This window comes from Pezoporus occidentalis, unplaced genomic scaffold, assembly GCF_034315485.1.
Source record: "Pezoporus occidentalis ecotype Australia unplaced genomic scaffold, CSIRO_AGI_Poc_V1 ctg195, whole genome shotgun sequence".
Classification (NCBI taxonomy): domain Eukaryota; kingdom Metazoa; phylum Chordata; class Aves; order Psittaciformes; family Psittacidae; genus Pezoporus; species Pezoporus occidentalis.
This window is the reverse complement of record NW_026913800.1, coordinates 590,626-618,605: the sequence shown is the minus strand read 5'-3', so window position 1 is coordinate 618,605 and position 27,980 is coordinate 590,626. Positions and strand designations below refer to the sequence as shown.

Here is a 27,980-nt window from a genome sequence, read left to right as displayed (position 1 = left end):
TCTGCATTTTGAGAGTTTAGAACAAAAGCAGGAAAAGGCACTTCTAATATTAATTCTTTATTTTTTTATGTACTCTGGCTTATTGCACAATAGATAGATCCTGAAATCTGTCAATACATTATGAAGGAAAGACAGACATCAAAATATCGTTTGGATACTTGTTATTACAAACTAGAAAGAGGGGCCAGTGAGTAATCCCTTCTGCTTAGTCACAAAGATCCATCATTTTAGATCCAAGGGAATAATCAAGCTTGCAGTTTTTCAAGAAAAAGATTCTTCTGGATGCAGATAACATCAATATTTGGACTGATTTAACACCTGACAGCTGTTACACCTGAACCAGTAAAGAACAGTAAAGACAATGTGCACAGAAGACAGAAATATAGCTGCTCTGCAAGACTCAGCACTGACCCATCAGGTTATTCACTAGGCTGGGTAGGGGACAGCTACAAAAGCTTCTCTTCTTTAAAGTCTGTTCTGCACATAAGAGATCCAGAACTACGAGGCTTATCTTAAAGAGTTTCACTGAAATAAATTAAGGTTGTGTCCCTCCAATGTCAAAAGGACAGGAAAAGAAAAGAAATTTTTAGGATGTTTTATTGTTGCTTAATGATTTTTATCACATCAGTTCTACAAAGCCATCATCTTCTCATGCTTGTCAAACCCAACACAATAAAGCATTACACCACAAAAACTGGAGATGTTTTGACAAGGCCCCACTCTGCAAAGCCTTAGTACCTCTTCATTTCTTACAGAGGATTAAAAAAAAATAACTTGGAAAAATCTGGGAAAGAGGCAGAGGAATGCAACAACTTTTCTGTGAAGCCATGTATCATTACAGAGAGTTCAATTAAACCAGACTCTAATACCTCCTTCACACTATCTCAGCTGAGGTGTCATGTCTTAATGCTCCAGAGGCATGTAACAAAACATACTGGGCAGCAGCCAAGTGCAAAGGACATTTTCAGACTGTTGGTTATGCTTTTATTGTGTCCTTTTCCCCTTCCACCCCACCAAAAAAAAAAAAAAAAAAAACAAACAAAAAAAGACACAAAGATTTTCATCAGTCCAGGACTCTCAAACACTCAGAAGGTCTCTTAAGAACACCTAAATTCAGCTCTGTGCCTGCACTTACCCTCTATATTGGTGCTAGCCTGTAAAATCTTGGCATCCCATGTTCTCATTTTTCTTGTTTTCTGAGGAATTTCAGAAGGGCCCTACACAAGAATAACAGGATACAGGCACGTTTGTTTGTAGCTAGTTCTCTTAGAGAACACAGCCAAAAGCTCAAATCCACCCTGCAGTTATTTTTCCCTATTCCACCATCTTACTTATATTGTCATTTGTGATGCAATCTGCTCCAGTCAGCAGGACATAGAATCATGCCTGAATATGCTTCCCTCAGCACTCTAAAGTGAAGCCACTCATCTGAAAGTTACCAGCTCAGTACGCCAGGAACTTGACATCTACACTAATTATAATAGGTGCATGTGCAATTCTTCCACCATAGCCTTAAGAAGCACAGTGCACAAGTTAAGGATAACTCCTACAAATAGCGCAGCATATAGAAAAACATCTGATTCAAAAAATCATGCTATTGCAAAGCAAGATGAATGTCTGAGGTGCACGTTGGACTGTGCATATTCATGCGTACCACATTAAAGTGCTGCTATTGATACTTGCCAAATACTCCTTTAGCAAGTAGAATTAAAAGCAGGAACCTTAAAAAAAACCTTTATCCAAGACAGTCATAAGACATGTTAATGTGAAATTTTTTCCACAGTAGTAGGCTACAGTTTCTCTTAGAATCTGGTTTCAAATCTGATAAAATAAGATTCTGCAAGAAACTCTATGCCACCTCGCAGAAGCTCCCATCATACACTGACCTCTAGTGTAATAAAAACTCAAGACATCAGCAGTCTCCTCAAAGCCTTAGGAAAAATTTTGTATTGTTTTCCCAGCGCTCTGAAGGAGACTTTCATGCAATAAACCAGACTGAATAAACCAGGTCTCACTGAATTACTTTCAATTGTTTAACAAAACTAGAGCATGGGTAAAAGAAGCTACATAACTTAAATTGCTCTAAGGATGCAAAGGCACTGCTGTGTTTACATTATTTCCAACAAAGCTGCATTTAACTACTTTGAACAACAGTTTTATTTCATACCTAAACATTCTGGCTGTACAAAAATGTTTCCTAACTACAAATCTTCAAAGCTCAATTAAAAATAATTTCAAACAAACACTCAGCTTGAGCAAGTCCTGTACCAGGTAGATCACAATTAGATGAGCTGTATGATTCTGTATCAGACTTTCAGAGGGCATGTGGACGGTGCTGCTGGCTCAGATGTACTTACTGTAGCCATTACTCAAGACAAGAAGTCTGCTGGAAATGTGATATAAAAATCCTCATGGGTCCTCGCTCACTAAAGATACAGGACTCCCAGAGTCAGCTGAGGGGGTGCAGCATGGCCTCTTAGAGAGCTCAGGCAGATGGGGGTCTGGGTGGGAAAGTAGCTGCTTTGTTTGGACCAACAGCTTTGGAAAAGGAAAAACAAAAAATAAGAAGTAGAAAATTAAAATAGTTTCAAAACTATCAACATAAAACCCAAACAAAAACATTTTCCATCCCAACTTTAAAGAATCTGTATTTTGTTATGAGCTAACTGTAGTCTTATGATAAAAACTACTTAATGAAAGCACAGCAAATTCTAAGACAGTATTGCTGAACATGGCAATTAAAATGGATGCCCAAATTATTTATGGCGTGTATACTTCTGTCCAGCCCTAAGCACCTGACTCTGAACAACAAATCCCAGAGATGTTCCCCTTACTTCAACCCATTTCTTCTGCCTCCTTTAAAAGCAAGGCATCATTCAGAAGCTATTTCCAAGCGAAGTGACATTTTCAAAGTCTCCAAGCTTTCCAATGTCTCTAAAGTGGAGGCATATGTGGCTATCTTGGAACAAGAGCTTTTGCATGCACTCTAGAGTAGAAGCTCTTATAAATTTCAATCTTTTTTGAAGAGGTATTAAAAGCTTCAAAAATACTAAATTCAAAAAGAGTTAAGTGCAGCATGAAAATAGTCATCATAACTTCAACATATTAAGGAAGTATTCAGAAATCATTTCAGAGAGCTGTTTGAAACTAAGTTCAGATCAACTAAAGGAGGTCCTCTACATTTGCCCTCCCAGATTTGAGCCTGTGAAGATAACCTAGAAAGGGCTGAGTTTTTAAGACTGGTTTCTATCTGTAAGATCCAGAATTCAGTAAATCCTTGTCTGTAATAACAACATCTGAAAGAATAGCTTTGCATTCCTTAAAAAAAAAGACACTATTTAATGATGTGTTTAAACCTAAACATCTGAAGCTTCAGACCACATCTGAAATACATGCAAGTCATTAGGAAGACAATTATTATTATCTACCGCACTTGCCTTCTGCACAGCAGTGAGCTTCTTGCCACCCCAGCAATGAATTCCACCCCAACATAAGATGTGACTTACAACCTGAAGTCAGCTTTCTGAATGTACTATATCCTGCAATCTAAACCTGGAGGCCTCTCTAGTCAGACCATGGTAATAGCATCAAGTATACGAGTCATAATAAAGTACAGTACCCTTCATGCTATTTAGTAAGAGATCTAGATGAAATGGGAGTCCTAGCTACTGCTCCAGAATGCTAAAGTTCAAATCTTACCTATAAGAATTGATTTTCCTTAACACATCACAGTCATCTTATAGCCAAAAACTCTTACTCCAGTTATAGCATGGAGACAAACCAGTAGCACTCAGGATTTACAAAGATCTCAGTCGCTATGTAAGGTCATTTCAGGCAGACTTACAAATAAGATTCATGTTTTAATATGACAGATCCTAGTCAAAGCCACTCAGCCACACTTCATTTCCAATTCAAGTATGCCAACTCAGCCAACCACTTACCTCACATGCAGCACATATATCCTTCAGACAAGGAACTATATTGAGAAATCCCTTATGCTAAACCATAATTTCTATCCAGAAAATAGTTTGTCACTAACTAGGAAAGCACAATAACACTCTCCCAGTCCAAAGGGAGCAATAGTTAATGCACAGAGCACATCAGAATGAGAAGTGCGTGACTGAGGTCTGAGGGCTTGCACAACAGATCCTTCCCATTGTATTTCACAGAATGTGTCCTTCCAACTATTTTTTTCCTAAATTCTTGTCTTTAATTTAGTGCATGTAGCAGTGGAAATGACTTTTAGAACAGTGATGTGCATCAGTTCACAGATGTTCCACATTTGTCATGTCACATGAACCTTGTGGCTAACACCCAACCATTAAAAGCCTAAAAGTCCTCCTACATGAAAATCCGCATGATGCATTTGTTCCTAGAAGAACATCAGACAATACATCACATTGCTGGAGATAGATTTCTCCAATATTGCCTTTTTTTTTTTGTTCTATTTTTTTATGTGCAACAAGGTTTCTTTGGTTTCAAGAAAAAAAAGAAAAAAAAAGAAAAAAGATTACACAGAAGTTAAGTCAAATGGTAGCTTAACAAAATTTGCCAAAGCTAGGATAAAGCCCTTCAACATGAATTAACTGTAGTGAAAGAAAGTGCGCATATGTTACACATAATCATGTTCAGAATTTTTTTTGGACAGCCCGTTTTCTAAAGAAACTGTAAAAACACAGGAGCAAAGCAGACAGCTTCATCACCAACACAGAGCTCTGAACTCTTCAAAGATACTTTATTCCTTTTCAAATGAATAAAAAAAAAAAAAAAAAAAGGCATAGAAACTGATGGCAGAGTACATGACCAAGGCTCTGCCCTCAGACCCTTACATTCAGCACCATCTTAATGATAAGGAACATATAGCTCGAAATGCTGTATCCCCTAAGAAATATGTGTCTGGGATTAGTGAAATACTCCGTTCTAAAGTTTGTAGTAGGCTATTGATACTATCATGCTGCAGATTGTGAGAGTTATCAGACAACTGTATACTGACTTATTTTTTAACTGAGTTAGCAATATAAAACCGCATAAGGATTTGTTTCATACACCAATTCCCAAGCTATCTTTATTAAAAGGCAGTAGCCCTTAAACATAAATGTGCTGTAGTCAATAGATCACTGTCTATCCAAAAATCACATTTCTAAGGGAAAGTTACCTGAACTATGTAATCATCATGGAATGCAGCCAGTTTATACTTGAAGATCTACAGTTATGACCAGCTCAGTATACTTGGATTTTGGCATATACAAGAAAGCATCTATTAATTCACATATAAGCATTTGAAAGCTAACAACAAATTCAAGTAGAATAAATCTAAAGCCACTACCCACTAGTGATTGCATGTGACAGACCTGTGGTCAGCACCCTATAACACAAGAGAGATGGTTTCAATTTCTTGCTGACAGAATCTTGTATGACCTTGGAGAAGTCACCGTGATTGCTTGGTGGCTCCATGGCAATCTCAGCCAGCTGCCAGCTGTCAGATTCCCACTCCTCTCCCTAGCAGTGTGAGTCAATCCCTTCCCTGCTCCACAACATGGTTGACCCTGCACTGACTCATTTCAGACCAGAAATATAAAAATTATTCAATTGCTTCCTTACACATTAAACACAGATGAACATGGGGTGAGGGGGAATCTGGTACATGTGGGTGACCACATGGTAGCTAGCCCCAGCCCCCATAATCCAGATCCCATAATCCAGCTCCCAAACCATCATTCAGGATGAACTCCCCAGTTTCACAGGGTCTGGTGAGGATGAGTAACTCAGTGTTAGCACCGAGATTCATGTTAACTCACTACAGCAATTTTTCAGATTATGTGCCTAAGGAAGGGAATTTTTTCCACAGAATAACCGTTCTGGACAAGTCTGTGGCTCCCATCACCCAAATTTATAAATTCTTCAGGGATTTTGAGTCAAGGAGTTACTGAAGTAAAATAAAGCTTACAGAAGGATCCATGTTGAGGCAGGAAAATCCAGGATAAGCCTTTGTTTTGCAGGAAGCTCCAGGAAACAGCCACAGAAGGAGCTTTCCCTTCTAAAACTCTGCATACTCAACAAGGTCACCATTTACTGCTGCATCTGTGATTCCTTCTGTATTTGGGTGTGGGACATCACACAGCAGATTTACCTGAATAAGTGCAAATTGCTGTATCAGAAGTACCCATGCTGCTTTATCTCAATAAGTCAACACCTACCCATAAAAAAGAAAAGGCAAAAGATGGTCTTCAGGAGATTCCTTAGGGTTAAGGTGTCCCCAGAGGCTGAATCTCTTTTCTGATCTCTTAAGAAAGGGAAGCCCAGTCTATTCTTAAAGCATTCCGAAGTAAAGATACAGCTTCCTGTGATCTTCAGTGTGATAGCTGTACCTCTGTTGCTGCTGGGGCTAGCTACCTCAATGGCCAGTAAAGACAATCCGTCAAGGAAGTCCACCAACTGGGAGCATTTTCTTCTAGACTGCTACAAGTGTTTTTTCCCTTTTTCTATTATCACAGATGTCTTAGGTGGCAGAATTAGATAGGATGTATGTGATCAGAACAGGTATGTGTTAATAGTACCAAAGCAGAACCAAAACATCACAGCAAATATTCACTTTATTAGCACAATCAGAATACAGCAGAAAATATTTAGCAACATATATTATCTAGCAGAATAAATAGAAAAACCTCACTCAAGATTTAAAGATTAGATTTGAATAGAAAAATTATAAAAGCGACCTGCCGGAAACACAGCTGTATTGGTAAAGAAATTCAGCACATACCTAAAAGTTTTCTTTCTTACATATACTTTCTACAACTGCCAGGTATCTCCTCACACATGCTTTAAACAATTAAGCAGTAGCCATTAACCCATCTGCAGAACCTTAAGTAGCTTCTGGAGCCATCAGTCTCTTTGCTTGTTTTACAAAATCATATTGATATGTGGATAGACAAACAATCCAGTCTTATTCATGAACTGAGCTCTGGAAATTTTACTCAATGGACTACATAATTATGGTAGAGATTATCTAGTCCTGTGGGATTTGCACAGTTCCTTGCTAACTGTATCTGCTATTAAAAAGTCTGTTGCTTATAGGTTATTTATGGACTTAGGTTCTTTTGTTTTAAGGTAGCAGTCTCAAACTATAGCTTAATCTAAGATCAGAGCAATTTTGTGGTATACTTCCTTGTAGTCAATTGCAGCCTTACAATAGTCTGAACTTAACAGAAGCAGCGTAATTACCACTTGATTTGCCAGTTTTGTATGAATCCATTCAGAAGATATTTACACTGTTTGGCAGGCTGTTGAATAAACAGTATGGGGAAAAAAAGCAAGCATTACATGCAGCTCTTGTTTTAAAGTTATATGCATTTATTACCACACAAGCAGCACTTGTGATTAGATTTTACATTTTTAGAGTGAAGTAGTCTGTCCATGCTGACAAATTCTTCTTTGAAAACAGAAGCAAGTACCATAAGCCAGAACACCAGTAACGCTAGAAGAGCCATATTTTGATTGCTCTGCATGTTATTTGGCTGCTAGCGGCAAGAAGCTTCCAATGGAACAAGTGACAGAAGTACATCCTTGCCTCATGTAACTCCTGGGAAAGCAGGATTCTCACAGCGTGTTTACTGTGATCACCACCTGGAGGCCTTATCATTGCTGGCAAGCTCAGTCAGCACTCCTTCCACTGGAAGACATGTGAACAAGAGCAGACCTCCCTGTTTCAGACACCAGAGGAACTGCAGCGCAGAGACACCAGCTCAGTCCTGCCCTGCACAGAGTTGTGCCCTCTTGCTTTTCCCCAACTCCAAGCAAATTCATAACCTACATGCTTAGGGCAGATATTCAGTTTGCCAGTGATCCAATAGCACACAAGTGCATTTTCTTAAACATACACAAAGGGCTGTAAATTTCATTTTTTTTTTTAATTGAATTTTAGACTTGCTATGTTTCACTTCAAACGTCTGAAAGTGAGGGGGCAGGAGGGCCAGCTTAGGCTGGTAACAAGTTTCTGAAAAGCTAGAAACATCACAGAAAGGCAATTTCCTCTCCGCCAGGTAACCCCCCCTGTGCTGAATGAGTAAGGGTAAGAACCTCGAGGGATGCAAAAAGTAACTATTTGCATCACCTTTGAATTTCACCTAAGGGAATTTCCCTACCAACAGGCTAAAAAAAGCAGGGAAAGATCCCCCATCAACAGCACAATACAAGCACACACATTAAAATGGTTTTCAGCAAATCTAGAAATCAACTGTTGTTTTCAATCTCTTCCTCACAGTTCAGAGTATGCTGTAAAACACCCACTTCATGTATCAGCCAACTGGCAGACCCAAGTGTTCTGGATTTATGTTATCTGAGTGACTTCTAACCTGCACTTGCACAGCTCTGCTCAGCCAGACCTCAGTTATAAATCAGGACCGTGTATATTGTGCAATGTGCACCCTTACTGAGAGAGTTACCTCTGACATGTGTGAGTGTGCAAGTAGCAGGGGTAGGAATCTCTTCTGACAAGAGTGCCTGCGGATAGAAACAGTGGCCAGAAACACAGTGCTGTGCTATAGTTAGAGCTTCAGTCATGAGTTCAAAGGGCAAATCACATTGCTTGAGCTCTCTTAGGCACACTCACTCCTTAATCTTCGGCTTGAATGCCTTCCTCATCTTTTACGTATCAATTAGATATACCAAAATAAAAGCCAAGTACTAGCTGCATGAACTAGTTCATCCCCCAAATCCAATTTTAAGAAGTGCAGCGATTGCCACATGCTCTACACAGTGTGAGTGTGCATATCCCAGTGACAGTCTAAATTCTACTCAGGACCCCTTTTACAGGTTTGACTGACTACATCAAGCAACTTCAGCAACTTTGACTAAGACACACCTGGCAAACAGAAGATTCCTTTTATATTTGTAAACTAGCTGCCATTGATCTGTCACAGTGTTCCATGCTGAACTCATGCCTTAAGATAGGCAAACACCAGTGTCTAATGAGACTTGTAAATTGTCATGCTCAACTGTGTCTGAGCAAGAACATTTTCAACTTCCAATTTTCTCATAAAATCCCTAGAAATAAAGCACACCTGTAATTAAATAAATACCAGTCTTAAAATATGACCGATCTTATATTTAAAGGTTTAATTACTTAATAAGCTCCTATACAATTAAAATGTGACATCAGAGGTGGTTCCATAACATTGTCTCTCTTAGCGCCTTTGGTAGGGGCAACAATTATTTAGGACATCTGAAAAGGCTGCAAAACCAAGTTTAACATTGTTAGACTTGTCAAGTAGAAACAATTACGAAAGAGATACTTTATCATCATGTAAACCAATGACTCCTGCCAACCTAATAAGTATTACCTAGCAGATTTCCACATCTGATCATTAGATTGTCTTCCAAGTTCTCAAAATGATTTTTTTTAAAGATTCCTTCAGGCCTAGAGACATTTAGGTATTCTGATTTCATAGTAACAGTACCTTTTTCCCCTCCAGAAGACACATTTGATTACACTGCAAATTACAGTTCTTAACCACCTCTTAAAATCCATGCATTCAAGACTTCACTACTACAAAATAACTTTGATTTGCCCAGTTTCTCTCACTTCTCTGACCAACTGCCATGTTACCTCCTTATTGCTTTGTCTACAGCATTCAAATTAAATGAAGTTTCAGTACTAAGTACTGAAATACATCCCAGTACTAAGGTAAAGAAAATCATTCCTTCAAGCCAGAGTGCATTCCCTTTCTCCCATACAAATCAGCTTGTATCTGCTTTCATCAATTTCAATACTTTACTGTCTCCCTCAGCATTTAAATATATGAGAAACAGTGAAAATCAGGTGCATCATCCATCTGCAAGAGGGTTTACAAACAAGACCTTGAAGGACCCTTGTCCCTCAGGGATCGATGTTGGGACCGGTCTTGTTCAACATCTTTGTCTCTGACACGGACAGTGGGATTGAGTGCACCCTCAGCAAGTTTGCCGATGACACCAAGCTGTGTGGTTCAGTTGATATGTTGGAGGGAAGGAATGCATCCAGAGGGACCTTGACACACTTGTGAGGTGGGCTGATGCCAACCTCATGAAGTTTAACCATGCCAAGTGCAAGGTCCTACACCTGGGTCGGAGCAATCCCAGGCACAGCTACAGGCTGGGCAGAGAAGAGATTCAGAGCAGCCCTGCAGAGAAGGACTTGGGGGTGTTGGTCGATGGGAAACTTAACATGAGCCGGCTTCAGTGTGCGCTTGCAGCCCAGAAAGGCAACCATATCCTGGGCTGCATCAAAAGGAGTGTGACCAGCAGGTCAAAGGAGGTGATCCTGCCCCTCTACTCTGCTCTTGTGAGACCTCACTTGGAGTATTGTGTGCAGTTCTGGCGTCCTCAACATAAGGAGGACATGGAACTGTTGGCACAAGTCCAGAGGAGACCATGAGGATGATCAGGGGACTGGAGCACCTCCCATATGAAGATAGGCTGAGAAAGCTGGGGCTGTTCAGCCTGGAGAAGAGAAGGCTGCGTGGAGACCTCATAGCAGCCTTTCAATATCGGAAGGGGGCCTATAAGGATGCTGGGAAGGGACTCTTCACTAGGGACTGTAGTGACAGGACAAGGGGTAATGGGTTTAAAACCCATTGATAGATTGGATATAAGGAAGAAGTTCTTTACTGTAAGGGTGGTGAGGCACTGGAATCAGTTGTCCAGGGAGGTTGTGAATGCTCCATCCCTGGCAGTGTTCAAGACCAGGTTGGATGAACCCTTGGATGACATGGTTTAGTGTGAAGTGTCCCTGCCCATGGCAGGGGGGTTGGAACTAGATGATCTTAAGGTCCTTTCTAACCCTAACTATTCTATGATTCTATGACATTTTAGGTGAGGAACTCCTCAGTTCTACTTAATCCAAAGCCATTAGTAGCATAACTTATTCACTGCCTCAAAGATGATGAACTTAGAATCATAGAATCATAGAACAGTTAGGGTTGGAAAGGACCTTAAGATCATCTAGTTCCAACCCCCCTGACATGGGCAGGGACACCTCACACCAAACCATGTCACCCAAGGCTCTGTCCAACCTGGCCTCGAAAACCAGCAGGGATGGAGCATTCACAACTTCCCTGAGAGGGAAGGAGAGGATCCTACTCCTACAATTTCTTACATGCTGAGAGGCAGCAGTTATCACAACTGTTTAACAGACTTGCTGCATCAAGCACAGAAAGAGACAGGTAACAAGGGAGCCGACAGCAGTGTCACCACTGCAATTCCAGCTCATCACAAGCAACAGTTGCAGTTTTGAACTTGCCAGCACTGACAAAATGGGTAACAGAGACAGGTGTCACAAGCATTAACAACATATATATATATTTATCCTTAAAAAGACAGTTCTACATGTAATAACTGTCTAATTTTGAACATCAAGCTTTCCAAATTAGTCTGCAAGAGCTTTTTTTTGTTTTGTTTTGACCAACACTGGGCTTCTACTTGTAGAGGTAAAATTTGTTGAGACAATATAATTTACATAACTCATGTCCTCTTTCCAAACCCACACTTTTGCACCACTCCACTGAAATTACTGCAGTGCATAAACCAAAAAATGAAATACAAATAAGACACACATGCTTTCTTTTGGAGGGAAAAGAAAGATGCTGCAAATATGGCTAAAGGAGATTTGGTGGAGATCAGAAAAGGCAGAAGTGATGCAGTGGTTGGCAGCTCCAGTGCTTGGCCAGCCAAGGTGGAAGTAGTAAGTCTAGGAATGTCCTATATGAATAAAAAGCTGGAAAGGGAGGGAAGGACAAACTACGTTTGAAGTTTTTGCTGACTAAAAGCCTTCCCATTTGAATTAGTCAATTAGGGTTGATTTCAAAGTCTTCAACAGTACAATAATGAAGTTTCCATTAGATCGGTCTCCAGCTGATCCATCACATATCATGAACTATAAAATCTGGCAGGTAGCTCTGATCTTCAGTTACACCCAGCTGTACTGTAAGATCTGCTTTGCAAAGAGTGTTAGCACATGATCCTTTTATATGTCTACAAAGAAAGAATAAAATTTGGGTTTGGCAGGGATAGTAGTGATAGACTGGCCATTTCCTGACCAACCTAAACTAGCAATTACTACAACTCTGCACTGAAACAGCATCAGTCATTGGGTCAGCACAACAATGGCAAGATTGCTTTGTGTATCTGGATAAAACCAGAAAGAGCAGAGTAATTCCCAAAGTTTCAAATGAGAATTAAAATTCTGCAGCTCCTAAGAGACCCATAATAGAAAAGCAGTCTCTTAAAAGTATACCTGCTTTCCAGCAGCTCTTTCCCTAAAGCTAGCAAGAGGTCACATAATTCAGAATCCTGTTTTCCTCTTCCTTTTTCTGTAGTCATCTCTCCTGGTCAGGTTACTAGGTATCATCCTAAAATACATAAGCACATCATCCACCTCCAACAGAATGTAAGACATCTTGGCCGTTGGGACTATGTGGATCAACTGGACATAGCCTGAATGTCTAGCAATGAAGTCTTCAGAGCAAGTCAGGGAAGAACACACAGCCAAAAGAAAACCCAAAGAAAACACCCCAAACACCCAAGAACTGACTAACGACAGAAACAGACCATAAAATCCAAAACAGAAACAGATGAATATCCTACCAAAGGTAACAGTCACAGCTAATTACAGTCTCCAGAAAGGCCAGATTCAGAAATGGGAGGAGGATTAAAATTTTAATTCTCTCAAACAAGGCAGAAAGACAAGTCTAATGCTGCATGGTCATTAACCAGTAGGTCATGCACTGGCCTATTCAGATAATCTCTTAAGAATGTATTCAAATTAAGAATTTAGATTTATCTCCTGCACTTAAACATCTTATGACAGCATGACTAAAATCATCACCTTTATTAATGAAATTAACTTCATTAAAAATACATCAAGAAATGTAAGAATTCCTAAAGTTATTAAAAGAAGTTATCTTTCTAACAAAACAATATAATCAGGGACACACTGAATTCATGTAGCTTACTGCACTTCTGTTCACCTATAGTGAATTTTTAAAAATGCTCATTCTGTAAGTGACAACATTATATCACACTGAAGAAGAAAGGTACTCTTACAGAGCTATGATCATCTTCTGATCTGCAATGCCTCAAAGCATCTCAAGCTTCCTCCAAAACAACTGATACAGCTCTCTTCGCCGCACAATTATGGAACAAGACTGAAGACTTACACCTGAAAGCAAGAGCTGTACCTGAAAGCCTGTCTCCAAGGTTTTGGAAATGGATAGTACCACACAAGAAAGAAAAGAAGTGAGGCAAAGGCAGGAGACAAGATGAAGTAAGACCTTCAAGTGCTTAAGACTACTGGAACATAAGAGTGATTCTTGTGAATCAAATACACACACGAATACATGTTTATTCTAAACAATAGCACGCAATACAATACTCTGGTTGCCAAGATCAACCAAATAATATCAGATCTTGTGCTCAAAGATCAAAGTCAGTTGGGTTTCTTCCCCTTCCTTTAACTCAAGCATGCTATTTAAATAGAATTAAACAGATGGTGCAATTAAATCTGGTGAAAATACAGAGTAGTATTTATGAGCATAACCTAATCAGTCCAACGAAGTTCTAGCAGCACATTTCAGGATAAGGGTCCTCCGTGTCACGTCTATTAAGTTAAATACATTGGTGCTATGAGACACCAGAAATAGCACTTGAACAACTAGAGTGCTGTAAGCAGTGCTCAGCAAACAAACCTTGCAGCTCAGCTGAGCAGTGAGGGCACCTCTGTTAACAGTTAAAACTGAAACATCTCTGAACAACATAGACTTTACTGTGGAGACACTACCTTAACTTTGAGTTTGAATCTCAAATCTAAATTATGTAATATTCTGGACAATAATATCACCAGATAATAATGTAAAATACAAAAAAATAAAATAGGATCTTTTCAGCCCACTCCTCAAAATGAAACCTATGACAGAGGTTTATACAAGTAAAGTTCAAGGCAGTCAAACAGTTGCATTCTGCCAGATGGCTCTGAAACTGGTTTCATCCACCTGTAATGTAGAACACCCTCCCATGTCTGGAGTTTAACACAACTATGAGTCTCCCCTTTGCACAGCAGATGTGCATCTGCTGCCAGAATGAAGTGAGAAATCCAATTGTTTTGTTTTCAACTCAAATACTTCAATTTACTTTATAAAAGGCAAAAAAATTTGATAAGAAGATAGTGCCTTTTTTATTTTAGTCAAAAGTGTATATATAAATTATCCTGGAGAACATACTGCTAGTACAGCACAGCCTTCTCTAAATCACTGGAGCAATTCAATGCCTGCAGCAGCCAACAGAGCCAGCCCAGGTGTCTTTTGTAAACAAAGCCTAGCAATGAACTAGAGATCTTGGTTGAACTCGAGATCTTGGTCTGGAAGATGATGTGTTAGGAGACAAGGCTCCTGTTCTGTGAGGTAGGTGTGCAGGTCTAGTCGCTGGCAGTCAACTTACCACACTGCAACTGTAATCCCACAAAATCAGCAAGCAGAAGCAGCCTTGTTAACCTCAGCTGGCAGTTCCTAGGAAGCCAGCACACTTGAAACTGACAATCCAGGGAGCCTTCCTGTTAAATCCAATTACTTTGTTTCAAGTCAGTGTTTACAAACCACCACTTTTTACCGCATATTCAAGTGGTTTTGAGACATTAAAAAATCCTGGAGTTTATGCAAGTTGTCATAACTTTTATTGCCAAATACATGTTGGTAACACTATTGAGCAGTTACAGAAAAGGCTAGGAATCAGATAATTGCTAGGAATGTTTCCAGACACTGGTACTCTGCTAACTCAAACAAGACACTTATCTCCCTTGTGCCAAAGTAAATCCGCAATTGCAAAACTAGGTGAAAAAGCAGGCCTTCACTGATGATCTCCAGCCAAAGCCATCAGGTTCAATAGCACACATCACTCTCTAGTAGAATTTTAAGTACTCAGCTCAAGTTTAACAAAGCTTCCCAAAACTTTCTATGGCCTTTGTATTGGTCCAAGTAGTTATGCCAAGTCTCCTTCCTCCCTAGCGTTTCTTCCCTTCTCTTTAACTTACCCCACTAGCACGGTCATGTCACCATGACAACTGTAACTCCAAAATACAGCAATTCTTAATGTCTTTGAAAGATGCTAATGGTCACATAGCACCTTTACAATCTGATGAACAAGTAAAAGATCTGCGATTTTAGATTAGTAACAGTCATACACAGTTACAATCCAACAGAGCCAAACAACATTATGCAGCTGCAACAGTTCCTGGCCTTTCCCAGCTGTGATCTTCCCCCAGAAGTATAAAGTTTCCTTTAAACAAAAAAATAATTTAAGAAAATAAGTGGGAAAAGGAGCCACAAACATAAAGGGAGGAAAAAACCCCCAACAAAACAAACAAACAAAAAAAAAAACACAAACAAAAAAAAAAAAAAAAACAAACAAAAAACCCAAACCAATTCCAGCATTTTAAGCTTCAAGTAAACACTACTTCAGTGTTCCATTTAAAAACTTCTAATTTGTCAAAGCAAAGCTGAAAAGTGCAATGGGAAATCCCATGCTCATACTTGGATCCACATTAGATTAAGTGAACCATGAAGAGCACATATTTTTTGTCCAGTCTGACTGTGCTCCACCTTGCCCCAACAGCATGAAGACTGAGGCTCTGAAGTCAGGAGCTGACGATGGGGCCTTATGCTACCAGCTCACTCTTCCTTCTCTGCCCCCATTCCCAGCTGGGCTGATTCCCCACAGCACTGACTCACACACAAACTGAAGGTCTGAGAGCCTCCTTGGTTCACTAACACAGCAGAACACTGATGTGCTGACCCAGTAACCAAAACCCGAGATAAAGCAGCTTACAAAGTTGAAGGAGTGGACTAGAACCACCTCAGTTACCAGCACAGGCATACAGCTGGGAGCAGGAAGGGAAGAGGGAAAGTAGGGAGGAATAGGGAGCTGTTAGACTCATAAAACTTCATCCTCAAAATGGTATTATTGCAAAGCCACACACATAAAGAGTTGGACTGAAAACTGTAATGCAGGTTTCAAAGCTCATTAAAATTGCCTCTGAAATAAAGTTTTCAGAGTAGGGTTTCAGTGGGAAAAGGGAAATAGTTTCTGTAGGTTACCCTGCAAAGTCTGCCCTGCTAGGAATGAGTTCTGAAGCTCCACAGAGTAACCTCACTATCCTGTGCAGGGAATATTGAATAATACCATGATATCGTAAATATAATTTACAATGAAAGTGTCCAAACTGAACAGCTGTTGGGATATAAACCGCAACTGAGAGGGCACCCAACACTGAGGATACCACAAGGGAGAAGTCCCAAAACCCAAGGAAGCTGGTATGCAAGCCATGATTTCCAGAAGCAAGGGAGTAAGCCAAGGGTGCACACAAACAGGATGCTGCTGTGGCTGGATCCCAGAAGCCTTGGTGTGTGCGGCATGAGACAGTGTTAACACCATTTGTGAGAAGCACAAATTTATTTTGTGTACACCCTTCCAGTACAGAAAGTCATGCCTGACCAGAAAGGAAAGTTAATTTGGCCTAGTTTAGCAAATTCCTAAAACTCTGCCAAAGCATTGTCCAGACAACACAAGACAGAAGTACTGGCAAGCTTCTACTCTCAGAAATCACAGTCTTTCAAAGAGTCATTTAACCTCTCTGCAGCTCTATTTATTTGCAGTATTTTTCTGTCACAGAAAGAGCAACAGCTACATAGGTAGCGTATAAAGACAAGAATTGTTCAGGCTTGGGGAAATCAGACTCTAGACACATAATGACAGATGTCCTGCCTTAAATAGCAGCAGTAATGTTCCAGTACTTAATAGCCCAACTAACACTCCAGAATAGTAGAAAGTATAAAACATTAATGAAGATGACGTGATAAATTTGTTTCAAATAAGTTGCCTGCTCTGCATGCAAAAAAAAAAAATAAAAATAAAATAAAAATCACTTTTATCACTGCTATCTTAGATAATTTGCTACGTTCCCACCCACTGCTCTTTCTCCTTTCATTAAAACGAAAACCAAGAAGAATGTGCTGTGTAATTTGAGTTACACTCTTGATAGTGTATTTGAAAGGAACAAATTAAGGATGCAGTTCTCAGTTAAGAGATATCTTAGGTGAAGTCTGAAAAACTGAGTGGTTTTGGGTGTGGAGAGGGAAAGAGAGATTGGGAAGACTGGGTCATAATGAAAGAGACCAGCATAACAAAAAAAAAAGAGGAATGCTCAGTACAGTCCCAGTGGAGTGATACAACAAGCAAATTTTCAACCTGAAGCTTCCAGCTTGTAGTACACGTCACACAGTGGTGATATGCAAGTCACATTGACATGGGACACAAGTGTTGGCCAAGTGTTGCCAAGGAGAACACACAAGCCCACATGTGCGTGTGTGTATGCATCCACATGTGCATGCTGAGTCGTGCTGATCCAAGGAGCTACCCAACCACCACAAGCAGAAACCCTAACAAAGCAACTCATCAAACACATTGCTGTATTTAATACAGGGCTCATGTTCAGTTGCTACAACTGTCATATTTTGAGACTTGAGGGGATAAAAATAATTGAGGAATAAAGACAGTCTCAGGCTAGTAGGTATTTGACAAATATTCAAGCCCAATAGCACGCACAGTGAATACAAGTGACTGGAAACATTTGAGCAAGTGATCTACTGTTTATCAAGAGTAGCATTTCTTACAGCAGCTCTCTAGAGGCCACACCACAAAAACTAGAACATTCTGAACAACTTTAATACACAAAACTAATGACAGTTTTACAAGAGTTAGAAGTTTTCCACAATAAGAATTTGCAGCTTCCTGTGCAAGAAAGAATGCCAATTCATACCAATTTGTTCATGGAAAGGTTTTTTTTCAGGCTTCCTTAAGAAACTAACCTCTGTAACACCAAGATTACTTGCTTTGTTTCAGCAGAGACTGGCCTGCTTTTAAGTTCTCATGTCAGTCTTTGCAAAAGAAACATTTAATGCAGTAGCATACAGTTTATTGGAAGTACACCGTCTACTATTGCATCATGAAAGTACATTTGTATGTTACTCTAGGAATTTTGAAAGTGATAATAATTCTCAAAGACAGTATTTCAGGTGTTCGCCCTCTTTATTGCATTTGGAAAGGTCTTTTGGCTAGGCTGAAGTTCAGCACAAAACCACTCTGGTCCTTGGCTTCCCTACTTCACACATATATATGGCCCTTTGGGGGTTTTGCTTTTGATTTCAGCAGCTCATTGCTGGCAAGCACCTCCTGGGAGCCCAGAAAGAGTCTAACCAAACACTGCTTTTAAAGATTTCTTTTAAAATGCTATTAGGTCAAGACTCCAATAGTAAAGTCAGATGAAACAAAATCACTGGTATCTTCTTTTTTGCAGCTCCTTACTGGAAGGAGGATTAGGTTCCCAAACCAAGGAATGGAAAATTGTATCTCACCTGGAATGTTTCATCTGCCATCTCCCTGCCCACACAAATGCCTTCAAGTTGTCTGTAGCTGTACTATCCAGCAGGATACACTACACAGTGCATTTCAGACATGAAGTTCATTACAGAAGTATCAGCTGAGCATTCCCCTCTTAAACCACAAGTTTTAAGATCCTGAAATGCATACCTAGCAGTAGTTAGTTATGCTACTGTTAGCTTTTATTAATATAAATCCTTGAAAGTTGTTTTGCTGGGTTCAGCGCCACTTAAATTCAGAGTTAACTTAATTTCATGCTAGAAGAATCAAACTTGCATTCCATACCACAAACCCATATAAACAACTTATTTCCATACTCCAGGCTTTTGCTTGCAACAGGAAAACAGAAAGACTTTGCTGCCAACCCACAAAATCAACACAAAAATAGGCATTTGCATGCAAGTTATAAAGTCAGGCATGTACCAAATATCATGGAGACAAGACAAAAAAGGGTATTTAAGAAAAAAAGAAAAGCCAACAACCAAGTCCTTTGTCTGTCTACTATTGGCACTCTACAATATAACAGGAGGGAAGAGGACGGGCACTGGGGAAAGCATTCAGGAGAGGTTTGGTGCAATCCTGCAGGGTGTTTAGAGTTCTGGGGAGTCTGCTCTGAGCTTTGCAAGGGTCAAGTTTTGTAGAAATGCCTTTGAAGTAATATTTGTCACAGTGTATACTCTAAACCGCAAATGGCAAAATAACTTAAGTAATTTAAGCCTAAAACCAACAGTGTGATCTAATCAGGAATACATAAGCTAAGCAGTCTTGTGGAGTAAGACAGGAGAAGAAGGAACAACTACTTTTTAGCAGTTAACACATAAATGCTGGTTAGAGATGGGAGTGCAGCCCCACATGCAGGGCAGAAACAAGGCAAAGCATCCAGAACACAAGTAACTGTAACAGGCAACCATAACAACAACTGCCTAACTAAGCCAGATCCTTACTGATCAGTATTACCTCAGTAAATACACTTTGTTTTCTTTGTGTAATTTTGTTCATTATTTAAGCTTTCGTGTAAGTAAGCTTCTTTCAAGCCCTTGAATCTTTCCAGCGGTAGAGACAATTGTGTGTGAGCAGGCATACACATGGTTGATCAGCTACATACAGGGCAGTCATGAACCCCATAACCTGTGAGATGACAGGCACCCAAGCTCACCAGTGTACAGGACAACCCACAGTAAGAGCTGCAATGACCACCCTGGGGAGAAACAACTTAAATTGCCCAAGTTAGAGGTGACAGCTCTCATCACACATCAGCCTGCATCTTGGGGAAGCAGCTCCACCTGCCACTGCTCTATTTCTGTCTTTAAATTAACACATAATATAATTCTTAGTTTCACAGAGCAGTGGAAGAGTCAGTGAAGTGAAGCAGGCAAAGCAGCACTTGCCACTAGCTGTGCAAAGGAAATCATTAACAACAGCAAAAGGAAACAAAGGTTGAAGGGATTAATTCAAGTTATATTTTCAGAACAGCAATTTCCCTGCTGCTGAAAACGCTGCTCTCCTGTGCAATCCACAAGGTCTCTTCCTCTGCTAAGTCTTACGGTTGTCAGTTTTCCTGGAGTTGGAAGGCATTAGACAGACATGTCTTTAAATTGGCTGAGAAGTAATATAAGTTTAGAGGAAACTTTAAAATAAATGTTTTCCCCTGTAGGGGATGGAGCAAATTTAAGCCAACTGAACAATGTTGACAGAACCTTTCATTTAAAAGAAAGAGGAAAAAAACCCAACAAACTAATAAATTTTTCCAATGCTCTATTTTTATGCCTTTCCAGAACTTACATCAACTTGGTTAAGAACAGTTTTTAGAGATGGGTGCTTTTAAACATGTTTGGCAATTTACTGCCATTTAAAGTCTTATCACCTGACTTCCCACCACCTTCTGTGAGAAATAAGTATTTGTTTCTCCTAAAGCCTTTAATAATTGAACATCTCTTAACAGCCAGATACCGTCTTCCTCCTCTGCTCAGTTGAGGACAAACCAACCCCTCCTTACTTTCATACTTCTCAAATTCCAGTGCTCCCAATCTTGTCTTTGTCCATTCCCAACCAAAGGGGTTTATGATTTAATCAGTAGCACATAAAAATAAAAAAAAAAGAAAAAAGAAAAATAAAGACAATTAAGAAGCACACTCTAAGCTTCTCTGTGACAGATGTTCCTCCTCCATTCCCCACCAATTTCTCCCTGCTCTCAGTGTTGTCTTCCTCTATTTCTGAAGTGTGTCTTGAAGTCTGCTGTTCTGGATGAGAAACCATTATGTTTTCTGAAGAACTTTTCACACATATAGCTATTGAATCCAGAATACACATTCATTTCTACATTTTCTGTATTAAAGCTAAGCTAATATCCACAACTTTGCTCAACTAATGTAACTAAGTAACTAATTTGATCATTTCAAACTATCAGCCTATATTTCTGCTACAACTTTACACAAATACTGATCCAGTACTCCAACACTCACCTTGAAAAAGTAATTTTCCAGAAGACAAGAGCAAGCATCTGGCCAAAGACAGTGTTTCAACTTCTTTTAAGACACTAGCATTAGAATAGAAAGTTCAAACTCAGCTATTTAGAGATATGAAAAACAGATCCTGAAATACACTACCTTAAACCAAGAGACTTCACTTTTTGGTTTTGGTTTGTTTTTACAGGGCAATGCTCTATCATTAAGCCAGAGTCATCCTTTTATTAGCATAATTTAGGTAGTATTGATGTTTAATATGAACACAAGACAAAACCAGCTAGGACAGGGTAGGCCCTGTAAAGGGGGGATTAAAAAAAAAAAAAAAAAGAAAAGGAAAAGGTAGGAAAAAAGAAATATAACTACAGTCACCTGAAAATTTCCTGTCTGTATAATAGGGTTTTCAGACCAGCTATAAAGCGTAACTAGGAGCCTGGGGCAAAGAAGGCAGCCTTTTCTGTTATCAACTGCAAGAATGCACAAGTCATTCCCTTTGACATGACATGATTCACATAGCCAGAAAATTTAAATTTACATTCTTCAACTACAAACTGTATTAAATATGTTTCAAAAAAACTCCTCATTTATCCCCTTGAATGGAGGTATGGACTACTAGTTAATGAAACCAGCTCAAGCCTCTGAAAACTTACCTTTATCGCTATATTTAACAATCTCCTGCGGCAACAAAGCATATGCTCCTTCTGACCCAGAGTTTCAAACTGACATTGTACAACAGGTTAAGTGTTTAGAACAGTAACTTTAGTCATTAACAGAATGATTCCCCTTTTTTAAAGGTGCTTCAATTTGCTCTGTTCAGAACTTTGACTGAAGTTCACCACAGGAAGATAGTCTACCTTTTAAGCTCTGTATCTGCAGGGAGATGGATTATAGATTCACTGCTGCAGAAAAGAGGCGTTCAGCCACACAAAACCTTTTCCAGGCATTTCCTATTCCTTTCATAGCAGGGCAGCAGGCTGGATGGAAAAATCCACAGGAAGGGCTCAGCCAATGGTCTTCACCTGGAGGCATTTTAGGGCCCCTATTCTTTCCTCAACATCTGATATGAGCAGCGCTGCCACTGAAATATAACTCAAGTTTCAAGCATTGGTAAATGAAGGAATTGGCTGACAAGAGAGCAGAGGATGCCTTGTTAAAACTGAACATTGTTCAGAGAAGTGGGAAAACAAAAGAGTTGTTGGCATGGATTTAAGGGGCACCTTTTCATACCCCAGTTCTTCTCGATTAGCTACTACCACAGGATGTGAATGTTCATGTATATGTAAACACAACTGTACTTCATACTTGTGCCAAATCTAAGAAAATAAGATTTTTATACAGTCTGTACAACTAGTGGCAAAGAAAACTTTTGAGAACTTTTATGCAGTAAGAACTGCCTACTTTTCTTTTAGGTCCGTTAGAAAGGGGAGAGGGGCTCGCAGCACCTAGTATTTAACAAGAAGTCAATTTTATCTCCACTTAATACTTTACACCACAGAAACAAATGCAGCTACAGTTGCCTGTATTAAGCAGCTGGCAAGCTCAGAGATGGAAAAGTTGCAGAACAGCTGGGGAATGCGAGACCCTTTTGAACAGGCTGCTATGTGATCCAAAATAATGGTACATGTTTACACACAACACAATGGCAGCAACAGCCAAATGCAGGTCTGGCGAATGCATTACAGCTGCTCCTTCCCCCAGACAAGGCACAGTGAGGAGATACAAAAGAGTTCATATTCGCAGAAATACTGCTTTCATCTTAAAAGGCAGCAGTCTGATTTCCAAAATAGACAGATGGCCCTCCAACTGCACTAAACCGTACAAGATTCTGTGTTAGAAGTTACCCTTTATAACAGGTCTGGATTAGGATCATAGAGCTTTTCAAACTGCTGCTAGTTTACCACCAACGGTTTCCAACAATGCATTATTGAGACAAACAGGTTGACGTCTAACATACAAAAAAACCTTCGCTTGTGACAGTATTTTCCAGCTAGCATGAGGAAGACAGCCATATATAAGCTCTTAATATAGACACTGACTACACAGAAGTTAGTGTTCAGTTTGCTGGAAAGGAGGGTTTGAATAAAAGTGGGCTACTTTACAGCTTTTTTTACAGCAGTCTTGCACATTGATGTAAAAGTCAGTTGGCACTTGGAAGACAATACATCCCCCTGCTTATACATAAGAAGGGGGACAGCCCTTGTTTGCTGCTGCTTACGCAGTGACTGAGAGCATGTTGCAAGGAGCATGTGCTTGTTTCACAACTGACACCTGAAAACAACACAGTTTTGTATATGACCTTGCACAAAAATTGCATCACCTTACTTCAAGTGATCTTACAAGTTTTCAAGTCTTGGAAGCACAATATCAGTGGTATCATCAGTCTTGCTCAAGACAAACCATGATTAAATACTGCTAACAAACTAGCTGCTACTTTATACTGCAACTGTACTACCCCTAATTTTGCTAGGCACCAAAACAGAGTTAGTAATGGAACATTTCAACCCACTGCATCTTGTTCAAAAATAGTGTAATTCAAAAGAAACATTTTTTGACTGAGAGAAGGAGATGGCATTGAAATATTTCCTCTTCTACCTCCTCTGCACATAGCCATTAATGTTACAATCCCAGCTAAGAGCTATTCAGAATATGATAGCTAAAACTGGACAAAGACAGCTGTCATAGCAACAATAACAGACGCAGGCACAAATTTTTATCTCCTTCATTTTCACAAAGAAAAATGCCACTAATAGCCACTGTAAAAAGAATTTTGAAATACCAGTTGTAAGATTCTGTCTTGTAGTTAATGGGGTTCTGTCAATGGTAAGCACATCTCTCAGCACACCTAAGCAACAAAAATGCCACATCTGTACGCTTCAATTTCAAGTTTCTGATACAGAATTTCTACTGAAATCAATTTGGGAATTAAGCTTTCCAAGAAATTCCCCATATAAAGGGAATATCTGTACTGATAAAAGAAGAAAAATAAGATTTGAATCATACTTCCAGAAAAGATTCTTCTGGTACTAAACCAGTATTATTCTAAGCACTCCTCCTGCAGGCAAAGCAGTAACAGGAGTGCTTACCATTAGTACAGGTAAGAAGAGCACAGATCTGCTCTTCAGCTGCACTAAAGCTGCATTTGTTAGGAACTGCTACAAGTGCTGCCACATTGTGGCAGAGGGAGCGATGGCTTGTATCCAAAAGGCACCTCAATACAAGCTTTAGAGCCTCACCAGGAACTTTTTCTCCAGAGTTTTGAGGCAGTTCTGCTACCCAGATTTATCCAGGTTTGAGCATATCTCACTACTCCAGCGTCTCTAAAGTCCTGTTCTCAAAATAAACAAAGGTAAGACTGGAAGCTCCATACAAGTGCAGGATTTTGGGATGAGTTATGACACCAGTGAAGCAAACAGATTGTTTTTATTGGTTACAGGTAACGCACTGACAGTCAACCTACACGACCAAGTGAGATGCAAATTATCTGGACCATCTATAATCTGCACCGAACCTCTCCCATATTACTCTCCCTATTTACCATAATGATTACTCTTTCAATCAAGATTACAATAATACTTCAAACAAATCCAAAACCAAATAAAAACCCCACAAAAAGGCAAGGAACTCTAATTTCTCATTAATTAGTGCCCACTAAACTAATTACTGGTTTAAAGGAGAAGGTATTTATCTTAAAATTCCAGTGATGTACTTAGCAGGTAGAGACAAAATAAGTGCACCTGGAAATAATTCTTTGGTTCCGCTCTCTTTCTTTGTAGTCAAAGTATATATTGTAGTTTATTTTCAATTAAAAGATCTACCAGCGTATTTGTGTGCATGGCTAGTTTCCATCTTTCTGAGCTCTTTCTAACAAGCATTTTACATATGAATACAAACTCATCTCTTTCACAAAAGAATTATTGCTGTTTTTTGCCACAGAGGAACTTAGAAAACTAATCTTCTAAAAGCTTATTCCCGGTTTTACTCTAGCTGCACACAGATAAGGTTTTCAAAATTTTTTTTAGGAAGTACATCTACACCAAAGTTTATTTGTCATAACAGAAATTTCCCTACCATGTAGATCTCCTGACAGCCATGTCCCAACAGGCTTCAAATCATTTACACACATACCAAGTATTGTTCAAAGCAGACTTGCTTTAAGCAAGATTAAATACCTGCTCAGTTCAAACTGTCCCAGTGCCAGGATAAACTACACTAAACTAGTTCAGACGGTTACCCCGCTGGGCACCAATGGCCTTTGAAACTCCCAGTACCCCAGAATCTGGCTGCTTCTGGGAATTCCGCCAGGAGCTGTGGGATAGCTCTCCACAGAGGACATTGCAAATTAAATATTTTAGAAGTGTGCTTGTGTTTACATGGAGCAAGGCTGCAACAGTTCAACATATGAGTCAGCATGGTTTGTATCCACACAGAACTGAGCAGTGCAGTTGGGAGCTATAAATTTTCCAGGAAAACAAAGAGTGTGAAATGATCCCCCCAGGGGATTACAGTCGGGCTGCACCAAGCAGGAGCTTACATTCACCTGAAGACAGGAATTCTGTTCAGAACTTCACTGCTGAAAAGCGTGAATTTTCCTGTGGCACTTTTATAAGTTTCTACACAGGACAGGTACCTTGGTCCTGCCTGTATCAGAGAGGTTAATTATGGTATTATGGCCAGATAAATTTACAGGCATGCACCTCCACACTAGGATACAGCTCTTCAAGTCTTATAATTAACACTCAGCTCATTTAAAGTGAAAGCTGAAGCATATTTCCCATCAGGATAGCAAAGAAATGAATTTTGAATACATCTCTCTTAATACAGTAACATCTGAGAAAGTCTTCAGACAAGTAAGCAAAGCAGAACTTAAAAAGAGCAAACCACTGTAGTGCACCTCACCATGCTGTTACCTATGGCCCGATGTGCCCTTTCACTGATGCTTCAAGAGCCACAGGAAAACAGGATGACATATCAAACCTCTAAACGTCCCACCAGGGAAGCTGTAAGGCCTGTGTAGGAGCTGACCACGTTACCACTGTTCCTTCCTCTTGCCTCCACAACAGGCATCTCCATCTTGTGGAGGTTTGGCATGGATCATCAAGAAACCAGGACGTTTCTCTGAAAACACAGGCTGCGCCTCTACAGCCGATGTTTACAAAGGGCAGCACACAGCCAGTGGTCAGCATATCCTCATCTTGAGGTGCACTTTCAGGTCAGAGGTAATGACACCTCAACGTAGTAACACTGCACACCGTTTTGTTGTCATAAACCTCATTAATCACGTGAATCAGTCAAGAGAGGTTTCCATTTTCAAGTGGCTTTTGTTTTCATTTCAAACACAAGAGATTAAGATAATTAAAGGCTGGGAACATTTTTCAGTATGATATAGTTTGGTTTACTCTTAAAGAAACACACTTGCCACAATAAAAATAACCAGACTTGTTCAGAACATTTTCCATAAGCTATGAGAGGGGCTGTTCACACACCCAGAACTATGTACCTACCAGGATGCGTGCTCTTTCAGCATGAGATGCTATCTGACCCCAGATCAGTCTGTGATGACACTAACAACTGTTGGAGACCCAGAAACAGTATAAAGACTAAATGAATAATTTTCACTTCCTATTTGCTTCCCAGGCCTCATGCTGCGGTCCCCTGCCAAGTAATAAACTTGAGTACACTCACACTTTGCAAGACCACGTAAGTTTCTCTTAAGAGAGTTATAATCCATCATCACGTGCGGACTTTAAGAAGCATTATTAGTAAAACAGATCCAAAGGTGTCGTTAAGGAGTCAGCTCTGCAGCACTGGGTATCCATACTCTGTAAAATCCTACAAGCACTGCACGCATAACTATCAGCAAACCCTACTCATTTCTTTCCTATTAATCACAATACTTCATTGTTTCCTCCCTTTTTAAGCATATTAATTGTTTTCAGGAGTTTGGACAAGAGTCCGAGGAAGCTGCAACCCCACTGCTGACCCATTTAAGCCAGGGAAGGTAAGTACTCAACCTCTCCAGATCAGCTACTGGGCTCTGGGCCAAAGAGGTTCCGTGCATCAGTAAACAAGTACCCTGTTGATTTCCCCAGCCTTTCCCACTGTGCTATAACAAACCAGCATCATAAGCTCCCTCTTTCTTTACACCACACGTGCACGCTGCTGCTGCCGATGCCTTGTTTTTTTTCCCCCAAGCTGAAAGAGACAAAACTCCCTCACAAACGCCTCAGCCCCGCCGCAAAGCAGCCCTTGCTTCGAGAGCAGCAACGGGCGAGCCCCCTCTCCCGCGCCCCCAGCTCACTCCTCCCGCCAGCCCCGAGCCTGTCCCGCCGCTCCCCTCCGCCGGTACCGGGGCAAACCGTGCGGAGATCCCGCGGTGGGTGCTGCCGCTCGCCAGCAGGTGCGGGAACCCGCTGCCCGGCAGGCAGGGCGCCAGCCCTTCATCCCTCCCCATGCTGCCGCCACGCTGAGGGAGAGCGCCCAAAGCCGACTGACAGCTCGGCCCCGGCGGCAACAACGCGGGGAAGTTTCGTGCAGCACCTTCGCGACGGAAACTCGCTCTCTGGGCTAGCGGGGCGCCCGCATCGACTCCTCAAAGGCGGTGGCCGTGCCCCGGGGTAGCGCCTGCCCTGGCCCCTCCGTGGAACTCCCTGCCATGGGGAAGGGGCGGTGAGCGCGACCGCCGATACCACTCACCTCACAGCCGGCGGCTCGGGGACAGCCACAGCCTCCAGCGGCCTCCCTCGGTCGGTCAGTCCGTCCCTCCTGCCGGCCGGCGGGGCGGAGTGGGGCGGGGGAAGCGGAGCGGCCCCCCACTGGCAGGGGCCGCCCCCTCGGCGGGGCGGGGCGGGGCCGCGCCCCTCTCCTCACCTCAGCCCCCCGGCGGAAGGGGCGGTGGGAGCGCCTGGGCAAGCAGCGCGGGAAGCAACGGCCCCACGCGGGACGGGGCGGAATGCGCCCCTCGCGCCGGCCACGCCCCCGCGCCCCCTGCCCGCCTCGCCCCGCTTCCGTGCGCCTCCTGGAGGCGCTGCCCCACTCCTTAAAGGGGCCGCGCCCGGCAGG

The 27,980-nt window shown here is 40.9% G+C and overlaps 1 protein-coding gene across 3 annotated transcripts in view; it reads right to left on the bottom strand.

Moving 5' to 3' along the window:
* The window catches only part of SVIL (supervillin), a 144,349-nt gene extending 116,608 nt beyond the window's left edge, over nucleotides 1–27,741 (bottom strand). For 2 of the 3 annotated variants that reach the window (XM_062617380.1, XM_062617381.1), the window contains exon 1: nucleotides 27,615–27,740. The gene's annotated coding sequence lies outside the window, so the exon portion shown is untranslated. Of the gene's footprint in view, nucleotides 1–27,614 lie in introns of all 3 variants that reach the window. The other variant, XM_062617379.1, reaches the window with a different exon arrangement.
* Nucleotides 27,742–27,980: the final 239 nt, after the last annotated feature.